The sequence below is a fragment of the Heterodontus francisci genome, chromosome 23 (genome assembly GCF_036365525.1).
Source record: "Heterodontus francisci isolate sHetFra1 chromosome 23, sHetFra1.hap1, whole genome shotgun sequence".
Lineage (NCBI taxonomy): Eukaryota > Metazoa > Chordata > Chondrichthyes > Heterodontiformes > Heterodontidae > Heterodontus > Heterodontus francisci.
The window spans coordinates 47,252,066-47,264,403 of NC_090393.1; the positions used below are offsets into that span (position 1 = coordinate 47,252,066).

General features: G+C 44.8%; 1 protein-coding gene across 3 annotated transcripts in view; it reads left to right on the forward strand.

Annotated features, from left to right (window-relative positions):
- znrf3 (zinc and ring finger 3) overlaps positions 1–12,338 on the forward strand; it is a 284,028-nt gene that overhangs the window by 173,601 nt on the left and 98,089 nt on the right. The window contains exon 1 of one of the 3 annotated variants that reach the window (XM_068055194.1): positions 3,128–3,179. The exons of the other annotated variants lie outside the window; for them this stretch is intronic. The gene's annotated coding sequence lies outside the window, so the exon portion shown is untranslated. Of the gene's footprint in view, positions 1–3,127; positions 3,180–12,338 lie in introns of those variants that run through there. 3 annotated transcript variants of the gene reach the window in all.

A 12,338-nucleotide genomic window follows, 5' to 3' on the forward strand; every position in this document is an offset into this window, starting at 1 on the left:
TTATACATGCCTGAACCTTTCAATAATAAACCCTGCTTGATGGCTTCAGAATCTGGCTTGCTCTTTGCGTTTCTGAAAGCCTGCTCCTGATGTGGATGAGCTCAGGCATCTGTGATAGAAGCCTAGAGCCATGTGACTGGTTTAGGCTTCATTTTATGCTGCTGTGAGTGTGCAGTGGCGGGGGGAGAGGGAGAGAGGATCTGGTGGGATGGGTTGGCATAGTGAGGTGTGCCTAATTGAAAATCAGATTGGCCGAGGGGGCAGGCAAGGCTTGGTTAGGGATCAGGGCTAAAGATAATTGACTGTAAAAACTTCAATGCCTGGACCTTCTGTGTGTACCCAGTGCAAAATAAAACTTTCACGTCAATCTGCCAGAAACTAATGCCAATAATTGATCAACATTTTGTTTTGTCTGAGACTCCTTTTCCTGTTCTCCTCAACAGCTAGAAAACAGGGATTTAAAACTGACCCATTACTGATCCAACCCCAGCTGGATCCACTGCAGCCGCTGTGCAAGCTTTACACTGTATTTGGCATGAGTTAAGATTTAAGACTTGCATTTGTATAGCACCTTATCGCATCTCTTGGCAGCATCCTTGAGCACATCGCATGCAAGGAATTACGTTGAGTTACGTTGACTGTCATATAGGGAAGCTCGGCAGCCATTTTGGGCACAGCAAGATATCATAAGATGAAGGGCTGATTAATCTTTGTTGGTCAAGGGAGTAATACTGACTGGAACACTGGGCACACCCTCTACTTCTCTTCAAATATTGTCATGGCATTTTTCTGTGTCCACCCGAGCAGGCAAGTGGGGTCTTAGGACTGGATTTTGAGCCTGCGCCAGGGCTGGGAATGAGGCAGGTAGGTGTTATAAATAGTGCCAGTTCCCCGGTTCCAACCTGCCCTCGCCCCCCCCTCCCTGGGCCATTTTCTCAGAGGAAGGATGGGGGGGGTGGGGGGGCGGTGGGGGGGGGGGTGGTGCGACAGCTCAGCTACCTGGTAGCCAATTAAACTAATTAATAGCCCGTTTAGACCAATTGAAGGAGGCCAACTGGAATTTCTAGTCAGCCTCCAGGTTCCCGGAGGCGAGGGGTGGGGGGGGGGGGGGAATAGATTAGCTGCCTGGAGGCGGCGTCCCATTGGCAGACCTGAGGGGGAGGTGGGGGCTGGCAACATTTCAGGCAGGCTTATAGGCCCTCCCTGCCACAAGCTGCACTGTGGAATGTCTCCCCCACCCCAGTGGTGGCCCGACTGCAAAGGCTATTTTTTAAATCAAATTTAAAACAGTTGGAGAGAGTGCGCCTCCATTTTGAATCCCTCAGTTACTGCACATTGCAGCCTGCTACTGCTTTCAAGCTGTAAGACCTCTGATTGGCCCTCCAACTTCAAGGACCCACCCACACACCGTCCTTAATTGGACAGCAAGCTGCTCTGGATAACATCACATCAAGTGACTGTTTCCCACACATTGCGGGCTTCTGATTTGAGCCTGGCAGCAGGGTTCAGAAGCCCGCAGGGAAAATCCAGCCCTTAGTTAAAAGCCTTACCAAAGGACTGCACCTCTGACAGTGCAGCGTTCCCTCAGCACTGCACTGAACTGGTGGCCTAGATTATGTGCTCAAGTGTTAAGAGTTGGGGCTTGGGCCCACAACCTTCTGACTGAAGGTGAGTGCGCTGACAAAAACAGTGAGCTTTTATTTTCTAAGCCAATTGTAAAGCAGGGGCCGTTGGCAAATATTTCAACCTAGCCGTTGACTGATGAAATTGAAATACGCTATCAAGATTGCGATTCTCCCCCCCCCCCCCCCTCCCCCCATAATACGTCAGTGAGCAAATGAATCATGTGATGTAATATGAAACCATTTAGACCTGACTGTCTGTCGCAGGTTGCTTGCTGGTCTGAACTCTTGGCTCAGGACAAGATTGGGCTTGGTTTTGGGTCTACAGTCCCAATCACACACACTACAGAAATTGCTTAAGTGAGGCGCTAGATTGTATTGCAGCACGAGGCAGTGATTTAAGGAGAGGGGGGGAAAAATGGGAGGACTATTGGTTCAGCAGTGGTTGTGGTGGGGAGTGTGGGGGGAAGTCAGTAATTTATTGCCAATTCACTAAGTTCGCACTGTGGTGGAGTAGAAGATGTTAAAGGGCTGATGTTGGCTCACTTGGAGGGGATATGGGACAGGATCACTCCATCAACACTTTGCTCATCTACAATCAAGTTTTTCATATTTTTAGTTAAAAATTAACTGTTGATAAGATGTGATTGAACCATCACACGCTGTTTACAATTGCAGTTACAAAGCCCTTCACCAGGTCAATACTGCTCCTTTAAATGTATGTTTCGTAGTATTTGCCCTAAAGGCCTACAAGCAGCTCCAAATCCCCAGGCTTCACCATTAGCAGGACTTAAAACACTTGGTGCGATAGTTCATAATTTAAAGGCACATTGTCAACTTGAATTTCCTGATTGCAAGCCAAGAGCATTACAGAGCACTACATAGAGCATAAGCTTCGGGCTTAACTGAAATCTGGACATGTTTATGCTTAAAATTAGGCCAGTTGGAGCACTGGAACTCCAAGCAACCACATGGGTCTTCTGTAAGCTTTACAATGAAAGATGCTGTTGAAGTGTTTTAAAGTTCTGTCATCTTTTTGAAACGGATTTGCAAACCACACACTGAAGACAGTAGTAGACAGGTGCATATGGCGGTTCTGACCTTTTTTAATTCCCCACTGTTGCTGCCCCACTTCTCCTAGAAATGCCCTCTTGGTAATCAACAATTTCTGACTTGCAGGCCCTGACAACCAAAAAAAACCAGTTTTTTTATTTGGGGAGGGGTGAGGTTGGGGAGACAGGATGGATCACGGTTTATTTTAATGTAGGCGTTTGAGTCCAGCATTATTGTACAGGCAGCTCAGGCTGTGTCACAGCAGCTTCTCTCTTGCAACAGTGATTCCTTCATTTCTCAATCAATCAAAGTTATGAAAGATTTCTCTTTCTCAATCTTAATTGAAAAATGTCCAGTGAACAATCACAGGAACATGATCTAGTGGTCAGTCACACGTCGATGTATTTCTAGCAAAGCGTATGCTTGGAAAATAGCAGCTAACCAACATTCATTAACTCTGGAAACTTCCATCCTGCATTGCTTGGAACTCTCGCAATCTGAACCGTGAGTTTGGGCCTAGTTTTTATTCCCCCCGAAAGGTTCCATCATCAAGAGTTTTATAGTTACATAGATGGTGGTGCAGTCGTCTTGAAATTCCTGCCAGTGAGAGCAGTGGGATATATTTATAAAGCCATGCTTCACCATGTGGTGAATTACCCATCTCAACCATGCCACCATGGAGAAGGCTTCCTCAATGGGTAGGAAGAGGAGAGGGAGAGCCTCGCTCTGTTGCTGCCCTTCACCTCCTAATGTTTCGGTATACAGGAAACTAGAATAGGCTTGAGAACATGTCTCCTGCCCACACTCCCAGCCCATTGTATAGATGATATGTCGAATGCACATGAGCATAGGGGAAGTAAGATAATAGAAAATATTGTAGCTGCTTCTCTGGTCTAATAGTTAAAAGTGCAGTATCACACTAATTCATACAGGCCAGAGGTCTCAAGTTAAATTCTGTCAGTGCCGAGTTACTTGATATCAGTGGGGCACTAGGGAAGTGGGGTGGGAATCAGACACCCCCAACCCTCACCTTGCCAGGGACAACTTGCATGCGAGTATCAGTTGAGAACAGGATAAGCTGTGACAGCTGAATAGACAGTCACTATCCAAGCTTGTGCGTTTAGAATAGCCAATTGGGGTGGGGTAGTGGAAAACTGCCAGCCTCCATGGAACATACCAGCAGGTAAAAAGAGGAAACTGTGGGGGGGGTGGAGGGGAAGAAATTTGTGGAGAATAGCGTGGAGGCATTTGGATTTCCCGTTTAAGCAGCAGTATTTAAACAGAACACGAGATTTGGGATCATTGACAGTGTAAAATGCAAAATTCAGTGATAATCATTTCAAGAACACTATTAGCCATCTGTAGCCAGGCAGCTGTGACACACATTCTGATCGTCTCACTCTGGTAGCTATGACATCAGCAGATGTAAATGTTTGAGTGCCGCAAAGCAACACCATTGCATTCGAAAGCAATCTCCCGTCTTTTCCATTTATTACCACTCCTTTTGAGTGGTAATAAATTATTGTGAATGTAACACTCAGCAGAGTGGCAAGTGGGCCGCAGGTGGTTGCAATTAATTCTGCACTGTAAAAATGCTAACCTGAGCTGTAATTTACTTACAATGTAATGCCCCCTATTTAACTTTTTTGAGGTTGTGCAAATACTGAAACCAGAGAAAGGAACAAAGGGAATAATTGGAAATGAGAAACCGTATATTGTGTACGGTATTGCCACTGTGTACTGGCTCTTTAAATGCCGGATATTCCTCACAGCTCTCAAACTGCACAAATTCGTACTCTCCTGCAATGACTGCTAATTTTTAAAGGGACACTTTCTTCAAGGAAAGCGTTTGGCCAACCGTTTTGTCCAGGGGCAGAAGGTAAAGGGTTGTGTATTTTTCAATTCATTTTAAACGAAAGAAAGTTTACATAGCACCTTTCATGGTTTCAGGATGTTCCAAAGCACTTCACAGCCATTGAAATTCTTTTGAAGTGCAGTCACTGTTGTAACATAGGAAACACAGCACCCAAATTGTGCACAGTAAGGTCCCACAAACAGCAATGTGACAATGACCGCATATTTTGTTCTAGTGATATTGATTGCGCAATAAATATTGGTCAGAACTCACCAGTCCCTCTTCAAAATAGTGCCATGGAATCTTTTACGTCCACGTGTAAGGGCAGATAGGGCCTTAGATTAACGTCTCAACAAAAAGATGGCACCTCCAACAATGCAGCACTCCCTCAGTACTGCATTGGAGAGTCAGCTTAGATTTTGTGTTCAAGTCCCTGGAGTGGGGCTTGAACCTGCAACCTTCTGAATCAGAGGTGTGAGCGCTATTGATTGAGTCGCAGCTACTGTATCAGCAAGTAGCAACAGCAGCTTACAAAACCATTTAAACCTTTGCACAGTATGTATAAAAATAAAAAAATACAGGGTTGACCGCAACCTTCTATGAAGATTGGACTGCCTCTGATGATGCAGATAACCGAGCAATGGTTTCTGAGGAAGGATGAAGCTGCGAAGGTCACTACTGAATTGGGAGGAGATTGTGGAGGGCTGCACAAGGACACTGCAGCTTCAACATTCTAGATTTGGAATTTTGAGAGCCAATTCCTCAAACACTGTTAAAGGAAGGTTCTCTCATCTCAGAGAGGGTGGCAGGGTTCCAATTCTACCTGCCATGGAGATACAAAGAGTAACATTTCACCCATGTAGCCATTAGTAACTCTGGGCTGGACACCAAATGTAAAATTGCTGGGACTAACTGAGGCTGGTGACCTGAAAGACCCACGAGAAATAGGTCGTCTTGGCAACAAGCCTTATCCTGTCCTGGTGGTCTTCTGTTTGGCTTGTAGCCAACTGCACAAGGCCCAGGCTCTGCAGGAGTGGATATTGTCCATTATAAAAGTGCTTAGATTACACAGTAAAAAGTACAGGTTTCCCAGAGAGAGGGGACGTGTAGTCAGGCTGAGATACTATCATGTGCCATTTTAACAGGTATGGGATTGGGAAGGGCATGGTGTGACCACTTGACTGCCCTGCAGACAAAGAACTAAAGCCACGCTGGGATTTCGCCGTTCCTTATTTGTCTCGTAAGAGCATCTTAGCTCTGTGAAAATGATCCCACCCAAGATAGCTTGGCTGAGATGAGGAATGTCTCGCGTGAGTTAATTATGGGCGATAAGAAGCATCCTAATCAGTTGGTATACTTCCCGCACTGTGCTAGGATGATGCTGTGCCATCAGATTGATGTGGCAAATTGACAGTTCTAATATACAGTCTGAGCTGACTTTGAAATTGCTGAATTTGATTGAGAACGGGGAAAGGAGAATCCTTTTTACAGAGAGTTGAGGCTGAAACTGTGACCCAGAGTATCTTCCTGCTGTTGTACTGCCATACCGTAACCAGATGGAAATCCTCTTTTTAGCATGTAAAAGAGGATTTCTGCCAAACGTACAACAGCACAGTGACAGAATGGCCAAGGAAATTCCGAGCCCACTTCCACATTCCGGATTGGATAGGTGGATGAAGGAAGAAGAGTTGACAAAATATTGCGTAATTAGGATTGTTTCCTTGTGTGGGAGTTAAATGGCAAAATGGGCTGGTTAGGCCTGTTTCCATGTTGCAACTTCCATGTGTTTCTATCCGATACCCACTTTGCTGTTGTTAGTCTACATTCTTAATTTGAATTGCTGCAGACTTTAACTTGTCAAATTGCATTCTCTGGGGTATAATAAAGGAACGTAGAAACTACACTCTTCCATCCAGCCCCTCAATCCAGAATCAAGGTTTTAAACTGAGTCACAGAAATAGTTAATAGCGCACGTTTTCCCCTCCATATTTAACGCACCTGCAAGAAACAGTTCTGTAATTAAAGGCAGGTAATGCAGACTGTGACAGCTTGAAAATTAAAGACTTCAGGCTTTCTTTCTTTCAGAACCAGAGATGGGAAAACAGAAGCATTGGGTGGCCCAGGATATGCCTGAAGGGAATAGTAGCACCCCCCCCCCACCACCACCACCAACATACCGGACATCCCCTCCCTGCCCCTTTTTTCAGGCAAGCCCCTGCACCAGAGGGGATAGCCCTAATGGAGATTCTTTTAGCCCTTCACTTAAAGCCATTAATTATTAACCAGGTTTGCAGACATCAAAAGGGGCAGAAATGTTAGCTGTGCTCGCTGGGCTGCGATGGAAACGCTTGGGTGATGAAACCTCCTCCCTCTCTCTTTTTGATCAGGAAGTTGATCATCAAAGTTTAAGGAGGTCGAGAAAAAGAACCCAACCAGAAAAATACTCGGCAGAGTACAACGCAAGGGCCTTGTACTTGAGCTCTGGAGAAGTCATTGCCGGCCTTTTATATGTGAACACACACATGGTGTTGCCAACTCTTCAAAATTATCCTGGAATATCCAGGAATTGGAAATGAATCTAACAAACTCTGCTGCAAGCAACCCAGGAGAAAAATCATAAGGACATGCAAAATAATTGTTTCTTTTTTAATAATTTCTTTGAACATTTTCATTTATTAGTTACAAAAGTATTGGAGATGGGGAAAATAGCTGCTGGATAGGGTGGGGCATGTGGTCATGTGATGAAACCCCCGGGAATACATTCAACCAGAAATGGCAACCCCGACACACACACCCCATCCCAGTCACTGGAGTAAAACCAGGGGTTCTTCCTCACTGTAAGAGGGAGGTCGGTAAAACATTTTAGGCTTCTGGTTAGTAGCTTTCAGAACAAGGCTACACTGTTAACTTTTTCATGAGGCCTTTGTAATATAGTTGAGTGATAATGTCAGTGTATCTCTGCAGGCTGGTTCATGCAGTAGCATTTAAAGGGTCAAAATTATTCCAAATCTTGTAGAATGGAAGATAATCAGCATTAGGACTTGATTCGTGTTTAATGCATTTGAAATGTATACTTTTTGGTTCCCCTGGCCCCAGTTCAAGAATCCTTATTTTAAAACTCTCCATGGCCTTACCCACAGAATCACAGATATGTTACAGCACAGAAGGAGGCCATTCGGCCTGTTTTGCCTGCGCTGGCTCTCCGAAGGATCAATTTACCTAGTGCCACTCCCCCGCCTTCTCCCTGTAGCCCTGCACATTATTCCTTTTCAGATAATAATCCAATTCCCTCTTGAATGCTTCGACTGAATCTGCCTCCACCACACTCTCAGGCAGTGCATTCCAGATCCTAACCACTCACTGCATGAAGAAGATTTTCCGCATGTTTCCATTGCTTCTTTTGCCAGTTACCCTAAAACTGTGCCTTCTTGTCCTTGATTCTTCCGCAGTGGGAACAGTTTCTCCCTATCTACTCTGTCCTGACCCCTCATGATTTTGAATACCTCTATTGAATTTCCTCTCAACCTTCTCCTCTCCAAGGAAAACAGTCCCAACCTCTCCAATTTATCCATGTAACTGAAGTTCCTCATCCCTGGAACCATTCTTATGAATCTTTTCTGCACTCTCTCTAATGCCGTCACCTCTTTCCTAAAGTATAGCAGCCAGACTAGACATGATGCTGCAGTTGAGGCTGAACCAGTGTGTTTTATACCAGTTTAATATAACATCCTTTCTTTTGTACTCTATGCCCCTATTAATAAAGCCTTGGATGCAGTATGCTGTATTAGCTGCACTCTCAACCTGTCAACTTCAATGATTATTGCACATACATACCCAGGTCCCTCTGCACTTGCACCCCCTTTCAAATTGTACCCTTTATTTTATCTTGTCTCTCCATGTTCTTCCTACCAAAATGAATCACTTCACACTTCTGTACATCAAATTTCATCTGTCACTTGTCCACTCATTCCATCAACCTGTCTATGTACGTTTGAAGTTCTACACTATCCTCCTCACAGTTCACAATGCTTCCAAGTTTTGTATCATCCTTCCCTATTTCTATAGCCACCTCCAGCCCTGCAATCCTCCGAAACATCTCTGCTACTCTTTTGCAACCTCAAATGGTAGGATGTATTTGAATGCATGTACCTCCCTGATGGTTTTTAATCTGTTTTTAAGTGATGTTGGTTGAGGGATAAATATTAGCCAGGAATCACACTTTAATGTTGTCACAATCTGAATTTATCATCTCAAATTGCTCCATCCCCACCTCTGGCACCATCAATACCCACCAGTACTTCACCCTCATATTATAGTACCCAAAATGCTCTCCAGACACCAAGTCCGAAAGAGCAAAGTCTATAGTGCTACTGCAGAGTGTTATTTCACCGTTCAATTGGGCGTACTATGAAAAGGGTACATGTGCACCTTTATGTTTCACTCAAATCCCAGTGGTGATGCTGCTGAATTTTGTACTGCTGTTAGACTAGCTATTTATTTAGTTTGTGTTCTGGGGACTGGCATTCGCGCGATGGCTCTCCCTGTGTTCACAAGACTATTTTAGCCCAGGGACAGGTGGTAAGCTGCTTTGATATGGGGCCAGCAATGGTGGCATCAAAATAAAGCCTCGCTGGATTCACCAGGGCTGGTGTCCAGGGAGACTCCTGTTTAAGAAAAGTCATCAGAGCTCTTCTCAGCCGCAGCTTTTGATCAATCAAAGAGTTTCCTTTGGGGTGTTGCCACCAGCTGAAGCTGAGTCAAGCACTGGGTAATGGCAGCATTGTCCTGTGAAGGCTGGTGGACCCTGTTTAAGCTGGGTGTATGATATGACCATAAGGGGGCCAGAGTTGATCGCATGAACAGTGGTAGTGCGCTCACACACTGATTTCCTGGAATTCAAGCTCAATTGAAACCAGTATAAAAGTGCCCTTATACCATAGATCCAGATGCATGCCGTCTTATCTCTCACCTCCTCCAGCCCTACAACCCTCCGAGAACTCTGCACACCTCCAAATCTGACCTCTTGTGCATTCCAATTTCCTTCACTTCAGCTGTCTAGGCCCTAAACTCTGGAACTTCCTCCTTAAACCTCTCCGCTTCTCCACCTCTCTCTCCTCCTTTAAGACTTTCTTAAAACCTACCTCTTTCACCAAGCTTTTGGTCACCTGTCCTATGTGACTCAGTGTCACATTTTGTCTGGTAATGCTCCAGTGAAGCACCTTGGATGGTTTGATTATGTTAAAGGCTCCATATAATGCAAGTTGTGGTTCAGACTGAGCAGCTATACGGTATCGCATGTTAGCTGTTTTGAGTTAAGTCAGCTACCTGTGTAGAAAGTCACGATGGTGACAATCTCACTATGACATGCATTTACTTTGTCCAACAAATGTATTGTGTGGTAGGTGGATGTCTTTACAGCAATGCAGTGTCTGACCTTGTTTATAGTATGCAAGTTATCTTCTGATGTGGGTAGCAGGGTCATTTGAGACCTCTGGGTGGTTGTCGCTGCCCTTCTGCCAGTCACACCAGACCACGGTAATGGTCCCATTCTCAGGGTTACGAGCCAGGGCCAACGGCAGAACCAGCAAATTTTCAGTGGTGATGGCGGAAGAGCTCAAACTTCGAGGGACATCAGCTGCTTACAGGCACAGGATCCTTCGGGAAGAGGACTTGTGTCTCCTTTAAATCATACTTGAGGAAGGCAACAGGAAACCACCTTGTACTTTTTCCCCTAGTCATATTGCTCATTTCTCATGGAAGTTAAAAAATGGGGAGGCTCTTAGGAACAACTGAAGAGGAAAGCGCAGGACCGTGAGGCGTGAAGAAATGAGCAGAGGACCTGCCCTTGGGCAGATTACCACTGCAATATTCTGATGTCCTGCGGTACGATCTCAAACCAGTTTTATGTGGGAATATTTTACTTCAGCAAAAATGTATCGATGCCTTTTTAAAGGTTTGTGCTGGATGTGCACACTTCAGACACCTCCAGCTCCAAATGGGGCCAATGTCCATTTCCAGTAGTTATTGTACTGCGAATTGGCATCTGTGATGTGAAAGGGATTTCAGATGTAAAGAAGTTGCAGGGAGTCTCGGCCTTTAACACCTGCAGCAGTACTGAGTTGCAGAATACAAATCTACTTCAGTTCAGTTAATGCTCTGATGTTCATCCTGCTAAGTCATAAGAGGGAAAAGAGTGCCCCCTACTGAACAGCAAGCACTCTGCACTGTGAGCTTCATATTCCATTTGCCAGCATTGCACCTTCAGGAAGAAGGATGCTACAATTATTGATATTGTTTTACTGCAAACGAATGTAAACTTGAAGCATCACAATGGCGACAACCATTTCTGTTCTACTGAGTTCACAATCAGCATGGGAGGGTCCAACTTACCAGACAAAACAAACCCTTTATTGATTGAAATTTCAACATTCTGCAAGATTCCGGTCACTTGAGTTTCAACAGTTTGTTTCTACTCATCACCGCCCCCCCCCCCCAAAAAAAAATTGTCAATGTACATGGGTAGAGGGGACTTTGTGCCCTTTTGGTACAAGCCCTGTGTCATTTTTTTTATTTGTTCCTGGCCTAAATTTTTCCTGTGCACCAGCCTGTGATTTTCTTCTAATTAATCTGCTCATCTCAGATTTATACTATGCCTCAATCTAGTCATATTAAAGGGTTATGTGTTGCTTGTTTTGTTTTTGTGAGCTAGTGTCCCATCTAGTACTGATTTCGCTTTCCATTTTCTTTGTCTGTGATGTCTTTGACATCTGCCCAATTTCCCTCACAGTCTGGTGAGTGATGAGGACACATCTACCTAATCAATTAGAGGCCTCCAGGGGGGGGGCGGGGTGGGGGGATGGATCTATCCATGTTCCTTTGTGATCCAGGAAGATGCTCTTTATTGGGAGGGCCACTCTTTGCAGGAAGACTTCCTCCATCCCTTCAGCAGGATGATGCCAGGGATGGGAAACTACATTTATGAGGAGACTTGAGACACTGGGGCTATTTCTGCTGGAGCGGAAAAGACTATGAGGAGCAGGCTCGAGGGGCTGTATGGCCTGCTCCTGCTTCTGTTCTTTATGTGCTTAATCAGAGGCATTTAAAACTGAAAAGGCAATTTGATAGGGTGAATAGGGAAGGGCTATTTCCTCTTGTTGCGCGATTATCAATTTAAAATTAAGTGACACTAAGAGTGAAGAGCGAGGTTAAGAAAAATATCTTTATGCAGAGTTGTTTGAGTACGGAATGCTTTGCCACGGGAAGTAGTTAAGGTAAAAACGATCACATCTTTTAAAGGAAAATTGAATAAATATTGAAGCCGAAGATGATACAGGGCTCTGGGGAGATCAGTGGGATTACTTTAGGAAAGAACGGGCACAATGGGCCGAATGATCCTCCTTCTAAGATGTAAACAACTCAGGTTCTGTGTTCAATGCTTTGTACCAAAATTGTAAATGTGTTCCTTGTACTGACAGTGCCAATTTTAGGACAATTCAAACTGAATTATGAGGCTGAACTCTCGTTCTACTGAACAATGTGCACATTGGGAAGGCCAGTAAACATCTAAATAGCAAGAGGTAGAAACTCCGCCTGTCAGTCCACGACTTCCCGTCCATTAAAGTGAATGGTGGGGAAATTGCAGGCTGGCGAGCACAGATGTTGTGTCCAGTGAACTTTCACACCCCCTTCCTGTGCAAGATATGCTGGGAAGTCAACCACAGTTATTCAGCCATAAACCTGGCTTAGGAACCACAAGTTACTGCTTTGTACTGGTCTTCAGGACCTAAACATCAACCCTGAAATTCCAG